Here is a 22,356-nt window from a genome sequence, read left to right as displayed (position 1 = left end):
TGATTTTAAAGGGTCTCATAGTCAAACACAGTTAAGAGAATGCACATTTCTGAAGTTTTTAAAACTGCAGTTCCTGTGCATGAAGTATATGGTTCTTTGCAGGAAAAAAAATGCAAGATGGATGTCAACAGCTGAATTCACTGTACCTATTACCTTTAAAATGCTTATTTGTTGGATCTTTGTTAAAATTAATTTAGTAGAATTAAGACTGTGTAGTTCATAATTACAGTATGTCCAAAGGCGTAAAATTCTGAGTTTAAATCAAATTTAAATCTGTAAATATTTAGAAATGCTAAGGTGAGACTAAAGACATTCATTTTTATTAAGATGCAGCTAAAATATTTGGCAGAACTAGATTTTAAGAAACTAGAAAGGTAGTTACTATTTATACATACACACACAATTTCTGCAAATTAAAAAGTGAAACAGCTGGAAACATGAGAGGCAACAGAAGGAGAATTATATTGCTTCCTTGGTAAAAGCCACTTATAAGGAGTCAGGACATGAGATTTGTGGTTATAAGGATAAACAATGTCTCACTTTCATCATTATGTACATGTGTGACATCCCTTTTCTATCTGGCTGTTTATTCCAATGGGCCAATGAGAATAATTTTGCTGGTGTGGGAAGAATGTGGGTTGAACACATCAGTATGCTTCAGTACGTGGTGCAAAGTTACACAATAGCTCCCCTACATATACAGTTTTCAACTCGGCATGGCAAAGCCTTACACAAGCATGCAAACAACTTTTCATGTCACAGAATGATGCAGATAACATGCATGAACTCCTAGCCCAAGTGTCCTCAACCCTCTTCCACATATATCCCTTAAATCAAGTTTTGATTAAATGAAACATGGGGGGGGGGGGAAGAGAGATAAAAAAATTCAGTTTCTGCAGGGGGCTAAGAAACATACTAATATTTATACAACTGAAGTAAGTTGTGGTGGGTGGTCTTAATAATTACCTGCACAAAATTATCTTTGTGGGATTCAGGACTCTGACAGGAGAATCCATAACCCTATCTACTATGCATTTTGTGTATAAGTGTGCATGCACACACAAACTCAGATAGTCAGGATGTGGCAGGTAGTAGTAGGGTGGAATGAGTTTCCCTGGCTGAGAATCAGGCAGCAAAAATCCTCCCATTCTCCTGTTCCTCTTGTTTCCTAGTCTATTCTCATACTGACTTGCACTCCACCCCAACTTTCTGCTGTCGTGGAAAATTAGTTTCAAGCAAATGCATACCTCTAATGAAGATGGCAAACGGAGCTAGGCTGCAAGCTCAGCAGTCTGATACTCTTTATGCTGTGATTACTGTCTGAACTTTGTGGAAGGTGGATTTCTGCTCCTCCTCCACCAATCTCATCATCACAAGCATGACATTTCCATCCTACTATTTCCTTTAGCATATCTCAAAGACAGCAGAGACTCAAGAGAGAAATAGGAAGATGGAAGGAGTGTGAACTGGTCAAAGGAAGACAAAAAGAAGGGAATTTGAAAAGGACGAAGGAAGGTATATGGAAGAAGCCAGGAAAGAAACAAGTGGGTGTCAGGAAACACATTGGTGATTGCCACATTGGGGTCCACTGTCCTAACCCTTGTGAGAAGTCTGGGAGCATGTCAGACACACTAACTCAAAAGCTCCCCTCTACACCACTCTTTTGTATAAATGTCTACATCAAATTTTTAGGCATTATGCCTGCACCACAATTCACACTAATTAAGATTAGCTTTAACTTGAGTTTGCAAATCTAATTCAAACTCAAGTTATAAACTCTGGTTTGAAGCTAACTGTGGATAGTGTTACTATTGCGTATGTCATAACACCATGGTAACTTAGGACAAAGGGAAGCAAAAGATTATACAAACTCACATAGCACAGGTCCATGATAAAACTACTGATGTAGATTAATCCCAAGGGAGAATCATCAACTGAACCAATTTTCTTAGCAGCAATTAAGTAACTTAAAATGTAAGAGTGGTCTTTTCAGACTGGAAATGTATGTTATACCATATCCCAACCTGATTTAAAGTCTCTTCCATTTCTGCTTTTTCATCTATGACTGCTTGTATTTCCAAACCATAAAGAACACTTCAAAACAGCCAACCTTGTACATGGACAACCAAGAAAGTGGTATAGCAGCAAAAGAAAGCCCTGAAGGTAGTTCAGCTTAACATTAAGGTTCAGTTAATGATCTCTGATTTCTACTCATATTTCTCTTTCCAAACATTATGTCAATACACCAAGAACAATGAAGTGCTTCATAATAAGCAGTGGCTAGACTCTGCTTGAAGAAACTGGGCTGGGGTGTGGGTGTGGGAGGAAGGCTCTGCACTTAAAGACAAAGTACAGCTATAATCAGCAGCACAATTTATGATACATTAATCCATAAAGCAGCATTCACTTTTAGGTCACAATGCACCAGTCAATTAAAACCCAACGAAGTTCTAGCCGTTCAGGAAAGGTTGGGATCAAAATGAGTGGACTCTGGAACAAAACATTCCAACTTGAAGTATATCCTAATGGGGTATGAACTTGTGGAGAACGAAAGAGACCTTTGAATTGTAGTGGATAGCTCAATGAAAATGTCAACCAGTGTGCCACAGCTGTGAAAAAGGCAAACTCTATACTGAGGACCATTAGGAAAAGGATTGAAAATAAAACAGCCAGTATCTAATGATCTTGTATGGATCTATGGTGTGGCCTCATATGGAATGATGTGTGAAGTTCTGGTCATTGTATCTCAAAAAGGACATTGTAGAGCTGGAAAAGGTACGGAAGAGGACATTAGAAAAAGATGACTGGAGGGGAGAGATGATAAAAATGTATAAAATTATGGACAGGGTAGAGATATTGGACAAATAACTTTCTTCTTTTCTTCCCAAAATATTAGAACTTGGGGTCATCCAATGAAGTTGATGAGCAATTGATTCAGGGTGGACAAAAGGAAATATTTCTTTATGCAGTGACTGATTAAAGTGTGGAATTTGCTGCCTGAAGATGTAGGGATGGCCAAATGCACAGACAGGTTTAAAAGGGGATTAGAGATACTGATGTAAGATAGGTTTGTCAGTGACTACTAGTAAAATAGGTTTGTCAGTGACTACTAGCCATGGTAACTAAATGGTACCATATTCAGAAGCAGTCAACCTATGAAAACCAATACATGGAGGCAGCATTAGGGAGGGTCTCAAACCTTGATGCCCTGTTGTTGGCCCTCCAGAATATATGGCTGGTTACTTTGCGAGACAGGATGGACCATTGTTCTGATTATGTTCCTATCACTAATAAAGTTCTTGTGATTAGTGTAGTATATCAGTCCAAAGTTTCTTGAAGTTTATGAAGTCATCCCATTCTTTATTAAACAGATCTTCCCTCTTGTCAAGAAATCTCATTGCTCTACACACCCAACTCCTATATCCTTAACTGATTTCTCCTTTTCTGATATTTTACACACTGTTTCAGAAGCTGCTAAAATCCCCACAGAGAGTCATGTTGTGTCTGGGCCAATATACATCTCAGTAAGTTAGGTGCTGAACCTCTATGTTCATACTTTCCTCTCTAATTTTATTATATTATAAATTTAATTTCTTTAAATTTCTTTCCCAATGTGCCTGCCATTCTTTATCTATAGTTCAAGACCGATATCTGGACTTTATAAATACAGAGCATAGCATACCTGAGTCCTGGAGTACCTCTAATCTCAAAGCAGAACACTGGTTTTAAAAAAAATCATGTTGGAAAGACTGCTATATTTGAAATTGTTTGAAGTCAGTACAAAGAGGATATTTCAGAAAGTTTTGCTCCTATATTTCAAAGAATAATTTCACTGGTATAAGTGGTTCTTACAAGTATATTGATAGTCAACTGCAAGCCATTTTGATCTGCATAAATGTTTCTATAGTTTCTCTCAAGATTAGAAAAATCCTAAAGCTGACTTGAATTTATTTGTTATTGCACACAAATTCAGCTTTAAAAAAACCAGTAACATGCCTTTTGTCCACAGATAGAATGAACACTGGCAAGACCTTTAGTAGCAGTAATTGTGATTAATTGCTTAGTTACCACATCCATATAAATACACTGTGTGTTATTTTTAAATATTTGTGACCAAAAAACAGGGCTGGGGGAGGAGAGACCTGGCTGATATGCAGTGTAAGAAGCCAACTGAATTCAGTGGCCTGGATCCACAATAAGTTTTCCAGTGGCAGAATGGAACTTCTGCAGCAGGATGGGAGAATTGGTGGAAATTGCCAATTTAGCACGCATCCAGCTTTGTGTCATATTCCTTATAAGAACCCCTGTACATTTTCATGGTATTACTGGAAACCAGAAACAGAACTGATACGTTCTTAATCCAAAACACACTGCTGTTCCTGATGTCATTTTAAATTATTCTCAATGTTTTAGGCAAGGATGCCGTCCCTTCATTTCTTCTAGGTTGTACTAGCTGTTATGCTGGCGCCAGAGAATAGTTAGGCAGACACATGATCTCCTTATGTGGGGACTGAAATGTGAACATACTGTATGGTGTATGTGCAAATTCTTCCTTTATAGGTTCCACACTTGTAGTAGTTGCCTCCCCACTTTTTGAGATCAATAAGGAAGCTTATTGAAGCTTATGGTAGTACTTGAACATCCCAAATCATGAATGTCCAAATCAGATCCATGTTTATTGGGCTACCTCTTTGTTTATCAGAACAGGCAAGCTTTTATGCAGACTCCAAGACCTTTGATACATAAAATAAAGATAGCTGGCAAACCACCTTTATTAGCTTCTTGCCTTGAAAACCCCAGCAGGAATTGCCATAAAGCTGCTGCAACTTGATACCACTTTACACACACACTGTTCTAAACTATAGGAGAACTTCATTAAAAATGCTTTAGTCACTTCACATAGCAACCCAATCTCAAATCCCTAATAAATTTTAATTTATAGGTAGAATCTTGGAAGATTACAGTATCTTTGAAATTTTGTTTTCTATTTTATGATGGCAAGTTTATACCCTTTACACAAAAACTAAGAATAAAAATGTTGGATGGGCTGTACCACCCAACACCAGGCTGTGTTGTAAACATGACGAAAAAGTATTACAGCCATTTCCCATGAAAGAAATACAAATGTTTTGCCTGCATTGCACTAAGCAATGATCCAACATCACAGATCACCAATTTCTGAGGTGATGCCTTGCAGTAATTAAAAACACAACAATCAATCTGTAAGTCAGAGAACTTTCTTGCACAATATCCATGAACAATTTCAGTAAAAGTCAAGCTTTTGGAAAGCTATGAAGCTAGTTAGATTGCCATGTATTTCCAAAATGTATCCTCAGACTATAGCTCTCACTCAGTTTATCCACAAAGCTGGAAAGAACAGAAAACAGTAACCAAGAGGAACAACATCGTTTCATTCATCTCCCACAGATCAGGTGTTTGGCACGTGCAGAAGTTTCAGCACACTTAAAGATGGCAACTTTTAGGAACAGAGAGTTTCATTTAAATTGGAGTGGCTGAAAGGGAACAGAATGTACATGTATTACAAACAATTATCATTCTAAAGAAAGGGCTAGAAAAATGGATACATTCCCCAGTTTCCCAGGCTTCAAGCCAAGAAATAGACTGAAGAGGGCTAGCACATGTTATATATACACAGATACAGAGAAAATTACATAAATTACAGTACAAGACCATGAATGTAGAAGTTGAAAATATCCAAGAATAGACTTTGTACTATACATGATCACGGAAAAGAAAATATGGAACATAAAGTTATTTCCGGGAGGTCAAAAACTTGGAAGACAAACTCCTAGATTGTGTTTCTACTACTCATGTGGTTGAAAGATATGGCAGTATTAATATGAACCTTCCTATAGTGTCAGAACTGCCTTTTGAAAAGGAAAAAAAAATCACATTCAACAGAATGTTATTCATCTCTATCACTGGGGCATTTTCCGCACGGTCACTTTACAGCATTTCAGAATTTTTAACCATGTGCACATTCCACGATTTTTTTTTTGAAGCCACTGCCCAGTCACTGCTGGTGTGTGTTATGCCTGTGCAGAATCAAAAACCCTCATTCTGCTTCTCATGCCCCCACTTCATTTCCCCCAGGAGATGATTGGTCTGTCTGCCAGTAACCACTTCCACCCTCCATAGCTCTCTGAATTCCTTTTCTGCCATTTTTATCAGTAAAGTGAGATAGGGTCATAAGGTTGCTTCTTGGTTTGCTTCCTTCCTCCCAGGTATGCATGCATTCTCTTTTTTTTTCAAAGCCAGGAACTAGTGCTAATGTTGCTGCTTACTCCCTGCTGGCTTTAAAAGCCAAGAAAGGGTTAAATGGCTGCTTTTCCCTCCTCCAGTATCTTCTCCTAATTACAAAGAGGGAAAAAAACCCAAGTGTTAGGCACAGGACTGAGACAGGCCAATCAGCAAATACAGGGAGAGTGAAAGGGTTCCAACACTGCAAAGTTGCCATGCATGTAATTTTTTTTTTAAATATGTCAGCTTCAGCCCCCACAAAATGCAACTCCAAACAGACACTCAGCAGCAGACATCAAATCGCCCTGAGGTCATGCAGTTCAGAATAATGGGACCCGCAAGCAGTTTCAGCAATGGCATGAATGCTCAGCATCGCTGGCTTAAAGTGTGCCATGCGGAATGGGCCTGGGAAGGTTAGGTATGTGAGCTTGGTGCAAAACTCAGCCCAAAGTAACTTATCTTTACAGTGAGTATCTTTTTACTCATTTGTGGAGAAGTATTTGTGTTGAAACCCCATCTCACTAGGGATACAAAACCAGCAAACCAATTTGGATTACCGTCCTTGAAAAAGTACTTATCACTTAACTTTAAAGGTGGGTTGCCCTTCTGTCCAGCATGACAGCGCATTCTCATACTGCTTCTATAAACATTCAGAAGTTCAAAAGAGCAGCTGCTTCTAGATGCTAGACTATATGGAATGAAAATGCTACAGCTTAACAGATATTCCAATTGAAACCTCTACATAAAGTTCAAAATAAGTAGCAATAACTACCTCTCATGGTATTTGTTTCTATATTCCAACGAGTGAGCAGAAAACTATTCTCCAAGTGCTATCTTATGTCCATGTAAACACATAGTAAGCAACTTATCTATAACAACCTGTTAAGTGATGAGACTTTTGTCATACAATGGCACCCAATTGAGAAGTCCAAGAAAGAAGAGGACAGGATATTACAGCAAAGGTTAAGGTAAGCGATGAGTCTGTATTTTTGTACCCACAAAATTAATAAAAAATGTGTTCAGGTATCAATAGGTATTATACAGCTCCTCAAAGAGACTGGCTGCAGAAGCAACATGCAAAAAGACTCTTAGCAATTGGGTACTATCAACATCTTCTGGAAGTTGTTTAGAGCAGCACACATATGGAGTTCTTTCCATCCTGCACCATGGCCAAGCCTTTTAATCTAAAAATGCATGCCCTGCCATTAAGGCAATTTGCATATAAAATAAGAAAACAGAAGATTAAAAAATCTACAATTTAAAGTCATATGAGCAACTGATTTAAGATAACCCAACAAAAAGAACAGCAGTTAGCACCAAATCCTAACTTCACTGTTATAACTAACTTCAGACAAGCAAGGCACATTACCATGGCACACCCATGTAAGACACCTGAGACACCCAAATAGGCATCTTTCTCTTACTGGTAACTCCTATTTACGTAGTCCAGTAGGTCTAACTGTGCTAAAAGCCTAACTGTGCTGAAAAAATATTTAATGGGTGAGCAGGCACAAAGTTGCAGTTAGGAGTGTACTAGCTGGCATTCGTAAACCAGTTAATTAATTGAATTTATGCCAATCCAGCAAAATTATTTATTTATTTATTCATTAATTTATAGTCTGCCTTTTTCATTGAGACTCAAGGCAGATTACATTGTGTGAGATTAGTACAGTCAATATCAAGGCCATCTCAATGCCACAGACATAACATCAGCAAAATAAGCAATTCTAAGACTGACATTAAACAACAGCTACCCAGTAGGATCATACTTAAAGCAACAGATAGTACATAGTAGCGCATACTTAAAGCAACAGATAGGATGGGTTCAATTTCAATTTGCTTGTTTTCAGCCATTTGACCACAGCTGTCAGTGACCCAAGATTTCTACTGTATCATGTAGTGATTTAGTTCGTGAGATACAGAGTTGGGTGTCATCTGTATACTGATGGCATCCCCACTCCATAGCTGCAAATGAGTTCTCCTAAAGGCTTTATATGGAGGTTGAATAACAAGGGAGATAAGACTGCGCCCTGTGGAATCCTGCAAGGTAATTCCCATTCTGGAGATAGCTGATCACTGATGGCAACTCTTTTGAGTTTGTTCCATGAGAAATCATTTAAACCAGTCCAAGGCACATCCTTTGATGCCTATTTCTGTCTCCAAACGCTTCAGCAGGATGGTATAGTCTGCTGTGTCAAAGGCTGCAGATAGATCCACGAAGAGCAATAATGAAGCATGGCCTTTGTCTATATTCAGACAGAGATCATCCACTAAAGCTACTAGAGCCATCTCTGTCCCATGACCTGGTCTGAATCCAGACTGAAAAGGGTTCAGAACACTAGAGTTATCCAAGAAGAACTGGAGTTGGTCAACTACTGTTCTCTCAAACACTTTGCCCAGAAAGGGCAGATTAGAGACTGGGCAATAATTGACCAAGTCATTTTTGTCTAGGAATGGTTTTTTAATTAGCGGACAGATAGCTGCCTGTTTGAGAGGCTAGGGGAACGTACCCCGAATTAACGATTGATTTACAATAGACTTCAGTGGTTCATTTATGTAGCCCTTACTTGAGTTTAAAAATAGAGGATCCAGGATCGTATTGGGAAAGTGGGATACTGAGGGTTTAAACCAAGTTTATTCAGTTTAATCTGGCAAATTCTGTAGCCTGTCTTCTCCAACTTTTAGGCGGGGGGGGGGCAAGACTGTCTCCTTCAGCTTGGGCCCTCATGACTCCCCATGCTCCTGGCTGGCTCCTCTCCCAGCATCTCAGTCTTCTGTCTCCTGTCCCCTGCTGGCCTCATGCCACTCTCTTGCCTTTCCTTGGCACTTCAAACTACTTTGCACCACTGTCTTCTTGTTTGCTGTTGCTCCGCCTCTGCTGCCTACAATCCCATCCCACTCTACCCCTGAGCCCCTAAAGAGCCCTTTAGGCCACTGGTGAACACCTTTTAAACTCTGCAGCTTGTCCAGTGAGCCTCATAAACCCCTCCCTTGCTTCAGTTTGGGTTCTTGGTTTGACATTGGGGAGTTCTCTGCTTTGAAACTGGTTCTTTTGATGTAGTTTGGTTCTATTGGGCTTTTTTGGGTTCAGGTTGCATTGGCTGTGGGATTTGAATTGGGATTGGCTTTTGGCCAGCGGTTGCCTTTGCTTAAGGTTTCTCTTTGCCTGGGAAGCCTTAGAAATGTTTCCCCCATAGGAAATAATGAAAAGTCGTGGGCACACCTTGTTCAGGAGTCCACAAAATTGGACCCCAGAGTCCAATCTTCCTGGAATTTGGTGGATCTTTAATGAACAGAAAGCAGTAGGCTTCCTGCAAATTTGGCGGAGTTTGCTTGAAAACCCCTCCACCACTGCCCCCATATAGTTTTCCTCATAGGGAATAATGGCTGGACAAACTCAGGATTCTGTAATTTTACCAAACCAGATTAGAGAATCTGATTCAGATTTCACAGATACCAAATTTTTATGGTATCCCGATACCCAGATTGGGATTGAGCCTATTTTTTTTCTTTTTGGTGCACACACCAAATGACAGCCCTTACTAAAGGAAATTGCATCACCTCTCTACTTGGGGCCTGAAAAAAGGTGAAAATTTGCACAGGATAGCTACACAGTAGTCTGTAGCACATCAACACACTTCGGGTTGATTCAGAAGACTCTGTGTAGATATTAAACCTCACAGTTCCTTCCAACCCAAGCCCACAGTTTATGGCTTAGATGCCTCTGGTAATGCCTGCAATCCCACTCTCCTCAAAGCATGGCAGCTAGAGATGGGGAGGACCTACATTCTTGAATCCCATGGCCTTTATTAGAAAGAGCAGGCTGGTTCTTACGATTCATTTTTACAAACTGAAACATCTCTCCGTAACTGAATTTCAGTTTCCTAATCATTAACTGTTATACCCAAATATATCAACTGTAGATGTTGTAGATATTGTTTTATCATTTCCACCCTCTATAGGCAGCCTACATCCCACCAAGTCTCAGTGCTGTATCTTTTTTTTAAGTGGCAGATTAAACATTTGTTAAGCTTCAAATATACCTGCTTCATTACACAGTAATGAAAACAAATCAGGATCCATCATACCCTTCTACTATTAGGTATGCAGAACTGTTTAACTACATTGTACATCTAATATCTGGCTCAATAATGGTCAGATTATAGACAATGCTAATTGCATCTGCTCTTCCACCACAAAGACCAAGGAAAGAAAGAAGCAAACATATTAGTAAGAGACCTTAGAGGGAACTGACTTAATAACCAGCAGCAAACTTCACTATCAGGGACTTTCCAGAACATGAGAGCATAAGACAAATACCACAACCCTATTAGCATGCATGGTGTGTAAAAGGATTTTCAGAATGAAACAGCTTGTGTAAGCCTCCCACTCAACACAGCTGTCTGCAGTAAACAAAAAAAAATTGGTAACTCAAGGAGAGTGCATACATAGTCCTGAAAAGTTGGTGCCATTTTAGCTGCACACACAAAGAGTTGCTTAAAGACTACATTGTGCCATTTCTATCTGTAAATAGATAGAAATGGGGCCAGTGCAGCTAGATGTCTGGGAAATACTAGAATTCCAGCCCCAACAGTTATGCTATAAATAAAGTATAGATGGGAAACAGCTATGGTTTTTTGTCCCAACCACAGAAGCATAGTGGTTGGGATAAAAAATCATAGGTCTTCCCCCCACGAGAGTACAATATAGAATGCAGGTGGCTCAGTTTAGTGCTGAAGAATATCTAGCTGAAATTATTTCTCCTCTGCTACAGGTATTTAAAGCCTGGCATGTCCAAGGCTTTGGCCTTCAGTTTTAGGTTAATAGCCTAGAGTGGAAGGATTTACCAGGGGAGGGGGGAGAGCAGGATCGGCTCTGCATTGTCAAGCCTCCTCCCTGCTCTCCTGTTACTCTATTTTTCATCATTTTAATTGTACTTTTGGTATTGTAAGTTATTTTGGGTCCCCAGAGAGAAGAAAGATATTAATCAATTAAGTTCAGCAGGAAATAAATAATATATAACATTCTCAGATAGTGCAGAGGATATGGCATGATCCAGACTAAGATAAAGCTAGGTTTAAAATATGTGAAGTGTCCAGACTCCAGAGCCTTCCTACCACCACCACCTCTTTCATAACCTGTGTTTCCTTTCTACATGGGCAGGATTCAGTAGCATTCCATTGAGGGGAGATGAATAGTTCAAGCACACTTAGCACTAATACGTCTTTACAGTTTTAAATAAAGGGATTTTTTGTGATGTGATGCTCTATGTGAACTGCTCTGTTGCTGAGGATGCAACGGCTCCCAGACTCACCTGGGGGACTGGATTGCAGGCGTTGCGGGGGAGGCGAGTGGGGAGATGGCATGGTGGCCGCCATGTTGTGGAGGGGCGGGGAAAGGCCAGGGGTCATGCCCAGGTTCATCCGGTGCAGCCCCAGGCCTGGGAAGCTGGCCCCCGCCCTTCAGCACTTGGTCCATGGCGGCAAGGAAGCAAGACGTGCTGGGGCCAAGTAGAAGGGCAGCCAGGCCGCAGCTAGGCAGGCAGGCCCAAGCGGCGGCGCCTCGGCGGCAAGAGAGGAAAGCTGGCCTTCCGACAAGAGCAGGCCTGCGGAGGACGAGTGGTGCTGTGCAGGCTCACAGCAGCAGCGGCTTTTGCTCCCTCGAGGCCCTGCCGGCTACGGTGCTTGGGCTGTGAGGCGGCCAGCCTGGCTACTTAGCCCTGACCTGCGGCGAGGCAGGCAGGAGGCCAGGCATCTCTCCAAATGCAAGACGCAAAGGTATGAGTGGGGGCGGGAGCGAAGCTGGGCTTCGCTGGCACACGCTGCGGGGCTTTTTGCTTTCCTGCCCGTGCTCAGCCGAAGCGGGCGGCAGCGTGGGAGCGATTGGGGCAGGCTCTCAGGAGCACGTACTTGGAGGCAGGAGGGGGTAGCAGCTGGGCTGGGCACACGTGCGTGCAGGCGGGCAGCGGGTTCTTCTCCCCTGAAACCCCGGAGGCCACAGCGCCTCCGTCTCACGCAGCGCTGGCTCTCCTCTCCCTCTCCCCGCCGGGTGCCTTGCTGGGAGGAGATTTGCTTTGCTAGGAGGAGAGCCGCCGCCGGTGTGTAAAAGAATTTTTTCTCTCCTTCCTCCTGCCTCGCCCAGCCATGCACTTAAGAGGAGATTGCCTTGTCAGGAGGGGAGCTGCCGTGCTGGGTAAAAGAAGTTTTCTCTCCTTCCTCCTGCCTTGCCCACCCATTCACTCGAGCAGTCGGGAGGCCTCTCAGTGAGAGGAGCAGTACAGAGGCATCCCCCCCCACACACGCACACTTCAGTTTTCAGGGAGCGGTGAGATTTCTCAGCAACTTCGAGGTGCCCAGTTCCATTTCCTGGGTCAATCACAGAGGGTGCTTGGAAGGGCTCTGAGGCAGTGGGTGGCACTCCACCCATACTCATATGGCAGTAAGGGAGAATTAGTCCCACAAGTGCCACTAGATTATGTTGTCTTAATGGGGGGGGGGGAGGCAAGCCTCCTTTGTATGAACGGCAAATAACATGTCATCCCTTGTTTACTGCTCTGGGTGGGGCACTAAATCCAGAAGTATGGCTCCAGAGGAGTTAGCCATGTTAATCTGTAGCAGCAAAATAGAAAAGAGTCCAATAGAACCTTTGAGACTAACCAACTTCACAGTAGCACAAGCTTTTGAGAATCACAGTTTGTCAGAGAATAAGGCAGTGATTTTTATTTTCTTACGTGCATGCTAGACCAAACTACAAAGGCAGTGTATTCAAGGATACCTGCTAGATTCTTATTCTTCCCAACCTCTGGTATTGGTAGCTAAAGGGTCAGTACTGAAAAGAGAAAGGCTGCTTAAACAATTGAGAGTCATTATTTGCCGAGAAGCAGCCATTGGCTTATTGCAGTCAGGTTTGTCTTAATGATGAGACAGCCAGTTCCCAGGTATTAAATGGGTGACCCCCTGGTACAACAATTGACCATGGGGCATTGGACTTTGCTAAGGATCAGCTCTTGTAGTGCTCGGTATGCCACATATGTCATATACACTACTGCAGTTATTTACAACGCTAGTCACATTGGAGAGATATGACACTCATGTACAGGCTGGAAAACAGCTTTGTGTCCCAGACTACTGAGGAAGGTAAACCGGGGTAGTTCTCAGGGGAGGATAGATGCACTTTGACTGCTTTGGCAAGATGGGTGGCGAGCTAGTCTCTGTGGCAGTGGGAAGAGCAAGAGTCCAGTAGCCCTTACAAGGCTAGCATAATTTGTGGTAGGGTATGAGCTTTTGTAATCCACGGCTCACTTCTTCAGATTCAGCTATAATATGAGTCAAACCTGTAACCAGCATTCAGAGCGGGTTTACTTCTCCTGTCACCAACGGGGAAGACAGGCTGAACGGCACTTGCTAAAAAAGTTATCAGCAGTCATGCTGACCAGGAAATGGCAGAGTTAAATGCAGGCATGCGGTATAGATAAAATGAAACAGATAGCCAGTGGCACCTTCAACTTCCAGCACGAGTCAGAGGGTACAGCTCAGTGAAGGGAGTTCCGGGACAAATTAATTAAGGAATTAGATAATACATAAATGAATAGCAACTAACAGACAAGAACAAAAACAGAACAAACAAACAAACAAACAAAATCAGAGTTGTGCTGGAATTATCTGGTTGGGGACCAACGTGCTGCCGAGCTTCTTGTTAAAGTTGCAGTATCTAGTTAGCATCTCTGTTCCTCTGTTATGACGTGTTCACGTAAAATGTCTGGCATGTTTCTGTGCCCTTATTGGGTAGATGGCTAGAGAAGAGATTCCAAGCTGGTTAGCTACCTAAAAGGTTCAACACAGGCAGTTGGCGCTACTGTTTTGTTCCCGGCTACACTAGCTGCTGGCCAGGAAGCATGAGCACAATCACAAGTGATTAGATTATACAGTTGTGCGTGGGACGCATTGCGGGGCTACTACTTAGGCTAGGCATGATCCCATGCCCGGTGGCTTGGTGCTAGGAGGACCCATCTCTGTCTATTGCACCCACAGCCACATTCCCGCATGGGGGATTGGATCATAGTTTTTTCCAACACACATCTCCATCTTGTCTCTGCAGATTTTACGGTGACATAGTCTCTCAATTTTTTTCCCTTACGTTATAGTATAATACCCAGAATAAGTAGAACACACTTGGTGCAAGGTAATTAATGCACATTGATTAACTCAGTTGCCCTCAGCATGCATGTCTTGATCTCGGGGTGCGTGGGGTGGCCAGTAATGGCACATTGCTGCTCTCCAAACTGGTGGGGAGCATTATGGTTAGCTTCAATGTAGAAATGGCTCAGTATTTGCTGCCGTGGAGGGGTCTGAAATCCTCATAACCTTGGCTGGAAGTGCTGATTCTCCATTGCAATCAGATGCAGCATGTTTTGCCTCAGTAAAATGGAAATAATGGATTAGCATGTCCCATACCCCTTTTAGGTATCCAGCGTCAGGCCCTTCTGCGATCTGTGCTCCATAGTAGCACATAAAACTTATGGTGAGCTAGTGCTTTAGCCTTAATTCCATTCCATGGACAGATTCCTGGCAGAACAGGCACAGAACGGCAAACTGATGTCAGGAACATGAGCACTGGGTTGCAGTCCAGCAAGCCTACTGTAAAGGCGCTTGCCCTTGGTTCGTGGTTTGGGGTACATGTTTAAATAAATAAAATGTAGGCTGGGAGTTCACTCGGAGCGCAGTGGGGTTTCTGCTGCCATATTCATTCCTCCCTGCGTACTGCCAGTTCTCCTTGTTCTCTGAGCGTAAGTAAATAATTCCCAGCTTTCTCTTTTCTTACCTCCAAGATTCCTTTGTGGATCAGTCTAATATTTGTATAGGCAGTTAGATATATAATTATAGAGATGGGTAGACATAGATATGCAGCCTCTATGTGCATTAAATGATTTACTTTGGAAATGGGATATCATGGTAACAACATGCTCTCGGGAAGTCTGGAACAATTCGACGCTGTTCAATGGTGCACACCCTGCAGTCTTATTCAGGCACATGGTGCGCGAGTGCATCTTACTTTGTCAGCTAACAAAAGTGTTCTTCAGTCCAATTTGTGGCAGGATGCAGATTCCGCACTTCAGAAGCCAAGGGATTGGTGCTTCAAGGGTATCCTGGGCGAAGCTATGGGCGGGACTTACCAAGGACCGGCAGAATTTGTAACCACTCGCGGGTGCAAGAGGGTTCTTGGACTGTTTGCTTCCTCCACCCGGCAACCCTCTAAGATGAGGCTTTAGTATTTGGCTTCAGTTACCCAACGTCCATAGCCATGTCTATGCATGTGCTGATCTTCCTGGGGGAGGGCACGGGGCCTTGCCCTCCAACATCAAAAGAGGTGGGTTCAGGGTAACACATGTGGCCCTTTCTCATGTGCCCAGGGTAATGCCGATCGCCAGTTTGGGGTCAGGAAGGAATTTTCCTCCAGGCCTGATTGGCTCTGGGGTCCTGGAGGGTTTTTTTTTGCCTTCCTCTGGGCAGAGAGCAGGAGTCACCATGGATGGCTTGTCCTTGTTATTGGGGTGGTCCATCCTCTCCTATATTTCCTGGGGGAGATGGTCACCGGTGGAATGATCTGGGGTTCCCCCTGCTGTGGATAGGGGATTCATATAGTCGGAGGCACCGAGCTGCAGTGATGAAGACCAAGCTCTTTGCTGATTCTCTCTTTTAGCTGCAGGTTCTGCTGGTTCCAGTGCGGACTTGCCAGAGAGGATGCGGCTGCCAGGTCCAGTGGTGACAAGGTGGCTAGATCCTCGAGGGGTGCAACAGCACAGTGGAGCCTAACAGTGGCCTCAGGGGCATCCTGCATTTCCTCAGGACCAACAGAGGGGAGCTCCACAGGGGCCTGCAGCTTGAGTTGTGCCTCCTGGGTCAAGGGGCTGGAGCAGATCACAGTGCCCAGACTCGATAGAACAGGATGCTGGGGGCTGAGCCCGTGGGGTGGCCAGTGGAGCCTGCAGGGTGATTCTTCCCTGGTCAGCTGGAGTGGAACAGCGATCATTCTCACCTGGTGGAGCCTGTCCGACTGGGGTCTGGACATGTGGTTGCAGGGCTCTGGCGGGGCCCTCTTGGTTTGGTTTTGCAGCTCTAGGGGCTTTGGCGGTGAGCCATTTTGTGGCTCTTGTGGCGTATTGGGCATTGGGCACCGATCCGTTTGGGGGGAAACAGGGCCCTCAGGCTCAGTTTCCCTATTATGGAGATCCCCATAAGGGGTCTGGGGAGTGAGGAATGGCCGGTGCATGCCCAGTCGGGGGCTGTCAGTCCACCTCACTCCCAGGTGGCAGGGGATGGTTCACAGAGGGGTGTACACCCATGTGGCATCCCACTGACTGTCATCCCATGGTTCCCCCCCTCAGCACGGGTCTGAGGGGGCGTGTGGGTCATCGGCTTGGCAGACGGGTCAGCCGATGCTCGGATCTGTGCCCTATGCGCGCCTTTGCTCCCTGAGCTGTAATCTCAATAAAGTTGTGGCCTCTTTACCTCCAGCACTGTGTCTGTGTGTTTTGTCGCCGTGCCTCCTCTCCACTCTCCTCCCCCACTCAGCACTCGCCTGCAAGCAACGGCTCCCAGACTCACCTGGGGGACTGGATTGCAGGCGTTGCGGGGGAGGCGAGTGGGGAGATGGCATGGTGGCCGCCATGTTGTGGAGGGGCGGGGAAAGGCCAGGGGTCATGCCCAGGTTCATCCGGTGCAGCCCCAGGCCTGGGAAGCTGGCCCCCGCCCTTCAGCACTTGGTCCATGGCGGCATCCCGCCCAACCCTCCCTTTCGTCACAACTTTGAAGTGAGTAGGCTGCGTATTGGGCATTGGGCACCGATCCATTTGGGGGGAAACAGGGCCCTCAGGCTCAGTTTCCCTATTATGGAGATCCCCATAAGGGGTCTGGGGAGTGAGGAATGGCCGGTGCATGCCCAGTCGGGGGCTGTCAGTCCACCTCACTCCCAGGTGGCAGGGGATGGTTCACAGAGGGGTGTACACCCATGTGGCATCCCACTGACTGGCATCCCATGGTTCCCCCCCTCAGCACGGGTCTGAGGGGGCGTGTGGGTCATCGGCTTGGCAGACGGGTCAGCCGATGCTCGGATCTGTGCCCTATGCGCGCCTTTGCTCCCTGAGCTGTAATCTCAATAAAGTTGTGGCCTCTTTACCTCCAGCACTGTGTCTGTGTGTTTTGTCGCCGTGCCTCCTCTCCACTCTCCTCCCCCACTCAGCACTCGCCTGCAATAAGTGCAAGCTGCTTCTTGTATGCAGCAAACCCAATGAAGTCTACACCTCTCTGTTCTCTGCTTCTTCATCTATCCCCATTTCTCTGTGCCAACCTCGGTTCTCTTTATTGGCTCTATACTGGCCTTTGTTTTGTTTTTTGGACCAGCAAGACAGCCATTCTCCCTCCAAACACTCTTCCTCATTTGCATTTTATCCTTACTTTGAACTATTTTCTCTGCTCTACTTGCACTCTCACTAAACTCATATTATGACCACCACACCACATTGTTTTTTAGAGTACAAGTAGCTCCTGAAAAATGCCATCAAGCTCTCAGCCTACCCGATGAGGGAGGAGCAGGCTTACCTTTTGCCTGCTCCAAACAGGTAACTAACCCGCAGATGAGCCCTCCCACTCACCCTTGCATTTGGGGGCAATACAGAAGAAGAAATATGGGGGCCTGAAATGGCGTTGCATGGTGCACTGATGTCACTTCCAGATGAAAACCCAGACATGATATCAGTGCATCAAGCGATGCTCCAGGATTTCCCTCTATTACCAGAGGGTTTGGGGGGGAAGTCCTGAGTGTTGCCTAACAAGCTGTGTGACATCCAGGTTTCTCCCTGGAAGTGATGCTGATGTATCACACAACAACATTCTTTTGTGACAGCCTGGCAACCCAAGTCAGGAACAATATTCTAGCCTGAGTGTGGGGGTGCTGCCCTTGCAGCCTTGAGAGAAATCCTTCATCTCAGTGCTGCTGCCCCTGCTAGTGGCAGCTTTTTAAAAAGCCATTGATCATCTACAGCCATTTCACTGAAACCCAAAACAGTCTTGTTCCTGTGGCTGTTTGGGCACTGTCTGTCTGCTTGCCTATCTACCTCTGAAAATTGTCTTTTGCTCCCCCTAAAAATGTTCAAAACATATTTTTTTTAAAGAGAAGCATCTAACTGAACAATGCACATGTACCAAGGTTCTGCAGATCACCTGATGCATAAAAGTCACAATGTTATTAATTGGTTGACTGACGTTAACAGAACTCCACTTGGCTGAAAGAAACTTGCCTATTTTCAACTATGAAAGATGTTAGCAGAAATTTCACTTTTGTTTAGTAGAATACTTATAATTTTATAATGTAGCTAAAAGACAACAATGTAATTTTATCAGGCTCATGCACTACTCCCATTTATGTAGAATATTCAGGACATCATTTTTTGCCAATTAATTCAGAGCAGTGTGAAATAAATTATTACAAGTGAAACAAGCTCAACATCCAGCTAATAAATTCCACCAATCTGGTTGCTGAGGACAACAATAATCGCCCATAGCTGACTAGGCAGGCTTTAATGAAGTGGGATGAAAGTTGAGTTTCTGTCCCCAAAGCTAATGACACACCAAAAGATCTGTGCACACGGATGGATTAGCAAACATTTGAGGGATAGTAATTTATTTGCAAGGCTGAATGTCAAGAAACAATCCTTGCTCTAGTAATAGATGCAAAATTCTGATTGGGCTATTTATGAGTTGACATGATGATTGCCATGGGAACCAGGATTCTTTTTAAAATCAATTGATATTTGAAAAACATCTACATGCCGGTAATGTTATTAGTCTTTTTTAAAAAAAAAATAATTCTTTTTATTTTCTAAACAACAAAGGGGATACAGGGGGAAAAACGGGAAAACAGAAATACCCATTACACTAAGGGAACATTAGGATACCATTACACAGATTATCTAGAGCACAATCACCATATATCATCTGAGTATCATGTTCAAACCCACAACAACCATTCTCAGAGACATTTCCTCTCTCTTCCACTATGTCTTGCTATTAAACCAAACACCAACAATATTATTATAAATTATTTAACAATATTTGCTGCTGTACCCCTCCTACTTCCAAACGAATAGCTCAGAACACTCCATGATCTGTACATTTCAATTCTGTCAATACTATCCTACAATGCACTAAACTTTGCTAACTATACTATACTAATCAAATTAAATAATATATGTTTCCATTCTGGAAAGTTTGACACTTAAAATAAACAATATTTCAATAACCTCTGTCAATCTGAGCTCCTATCCAAATTTACATTATTACATTATTTATTCCTATCTTTTATTTCTCATCTTTATCTACAATAGGCAAAGTAATTTTCCCATTTCTTTTCAAATTCTCTGACAGGTCTTCTATTTATATAATTCATTAATTTTGCCCTTGCCACATATTCTGTCATTTTATTTTTCCCGTTTTCTCTGGTTGGGCATTCTTTGTCTTTCCATTTATTTGCCATTACTACCTTTGCTACTGTTAGCATATACCTCTCAAAGATTCATATAGTATTTTCTCAATATTATCTGGCATCATTCCCAACAGCATAATCTCTGGCTTCATTGCAAAATCTGTTTTTAAGATCTTTTGAATCTCCACATGTATTTCTTTCCAATTTTTTTGTTTTTTACATGTCCACTACATGTGGTAAATGGGGATCCAGACTTACCTGGGCCCCCCTGTTGCCGCCGGAGGTCGGAGGGGCGACGGGACGCAGCGGTCTCATTGCTCGCTGGCTCGCCCGGCATGCCCCGGGCGAGCCAGCGACCAATCGCTTCAAACTTCGGGCCAGCCAATCGGGCAGCCCGGAGTTGAGCCGGCGGGGGGCGGGGCAGGCTGCGGATCTCGTAGCTGCAGTCTTCTCCAAGGTCCGGCGGCCAGGTATTTAGCCGGCTGCCGGACACGCCCACGCCCAATTCGTCGCTGGCAGCAGACACCCGCCCTCCTCTCCCTGTTTTAGTTGCGGTTAACTTGTCACAACTTGTAGGCGGTTGGGCATTGGATCGGATCCCATTTTCTGGGGAGCCGGGCCCTCGGCCGCAGGCTCCCCATGGAGGGGATTCCCATAAGGAATCTTGGGAGGGAGTTATGAAGGCACGCTCAGCTCGGGGGCTGCCGGGGCATTCTCCCTCCCAGGTGGCAAGGGGATCACCAAAGGGTGTACACCGGGTGACCCCCTCCTCACAATGCCACTCCTTGGTTTCCCCCCCTCAGCCGGTGCCTGGGGGGGGCTGGGGGTCATCGGCTGGCAGGCGGGTCAGCCGATGCTTTGTGGGGATCCGATCCACATGCTGCGCCAATACTCCTGTTGCATTGTTATGTAAATAAAGTTGTGGCCTATTTTTTACCCAGCCTTTGTGTTTGTGCCTCTCATTTACCGCGCGTCCCTCCCCGCTCCTCCCCTATGATAAAACCTATAACTCTTGAGATACTAAACTGTCCTCATCAATTGATCCAACTCTTTATAATTTTCAGTATTTTATCTCTAAGGATTCCTGTAGAAGTAGAATATGCCCTAGGCAGGCAAAATTTAACTAGATTGTTCTCCTTAACCAGAGTAACATAATGGCTAAATCAAGGTCAAGGGTTAACTGAAAGATCACATAACACCATGGTATGAAGTAGGATTGAAGTAACCACCAGTATTACATCTACACTGAGTAAGCCACAGCTAAAGTAATTTTCATGCTTCTCTAGCTTCTTTCATGTACAAAAGGGCCAAGTAAGTCTTGCAACTGTCTCTGTGTGCAGGATTTTGCTGAACCATAGTTTCACTGAACATTTGGGATCTGAACCAGAGGTGGCCCAACAAAACCATAGTTGGTGCTTATCATAGGTAAATATTATTAATAATTAGGGGTGTGCACTTCGGGTTTCCGATTCGGGACCCAATCTGTAAAGATTCAAGATTTCCGAATCAAAGCTTTCCGAAGCATTCATAATGGTTCGAAAAGCTTATGGGCTGAGTTTAAAGGGCCCCTTTCCTGCCGCTTGCAAGCGGCAGGGCCCTTTAAACATCCCCCCCAACCCCAGATTCCCTTACCTGCTGCTGGTGGTGGAGGCGGTGTTGGTGGCAGCATTGGCTCCGGCCCTTCTCACTGCCCTGTGGGGTGGCGGGGCGGCGGCGGAGGTGGAGAAAGCCCTTTCTGCCCCTCAAATGGCCACTGTGGCAGGAAGGCAGGGGCAGGAAGGGCCAGAGGAGGTGGCTCTGGCCTTCCCTGCCTCCCTGCGAGCCAGTGCAGGCCTGGAGGAGGTGGTACGGTGGCAGAGGAGCCAGCTGTGGGCCGTCCCGGCCTCATGTGGGCCACGGCAACAGCAGAGGAGCTGGCTCTGGGCTGTCCCAGCCTCTCACGTGCTGCCACCATGACGGCGGTGGTGGCCTGCTGCCCAGCTGATCATTCCCCTCTCCCTGCTGGTCAAGTAAGTGGGTGGGGGTGGAGGGGTTGCCCTAGGGGTGTGGGGGTTGCCCCAGGGGGGTGGGAGGTGGGGGGGTTGCTTACCCTCATTTCAGTATGCTCTGAATCTTTATGGAGCACACTGAAGCGAGTAAATACCAGAATTCCGAAGCGGCTTGCCGCTTTGGAATTCTGGTATTTCCAATTTTTTCTCCCACTTCGGGTAAACCCAGAAGCAGGAAACCCAAATCTTTTCAGGATGCACACCCCTATTAATAATAATAATAACTGCGCTTATATACTGCTCTTCTAGACAGATTAGTCTAGTGCCTCACCCAGAGCAATGAACAAGTTAGTGTTATTATTATCCCCACAATACAGCTGGGGAGCTCAGGCTGAAAGGAGTGGCTTACCCAAGGCCACCTACTGAGCTCATGGCAGTAGTGGAATTAGAACCAGTAGAGTCCTGATTCACCAGAAAAGAAATAGTGCTCTCTACAGTGCTCTGAAATGTTTTATTCCTAGAGAAATTGAGTACTCATTCAGAAAATTAGGTCTTCCTGACAGAAAGTTTCTTAATATGTTATCTCAAAATTTCTGTTTTTGAAATGACAAGACTGGAAGAATAGTGA

General features: G+C 44.5%; 1 protein-coding gene across 10 annotated transcripts in view; it reads right to left on the bottom strand.

The window, feature by feature from the left end:
• Positions 1–22,356, bottom strand: part of PPP1R12B (protein phosphatase 1 regulatory subunit 12B) — a 179,128-nt gene that overhangs the window by 64,618 nt on the left and 92,154 nt on the right. The gene's annotated exons all lie outside the window — the stretch shown is intronic.

This window comes from Eublepharis macularius, chromosome 5 (genome assembly GCF_028583425.1).
Source record: "Eublepharis macularius isolate TG4126 chromosome 5, MPM_Emac_v1.0, whole genome shotgun sequence".
In the NCBI taxonomy this organism is placed as follows: domain Eukaryota; kingdom Metazoa; phylum Chordata; class Lepidosauria; order Squamata; family Eublepharidae; genus Eublepharis; species Eublepharis macularius.
Note: the sequence above shows the minus strand (reverse complement) of the source record. Positions and strands in the feature narration are given on the sequence as shown.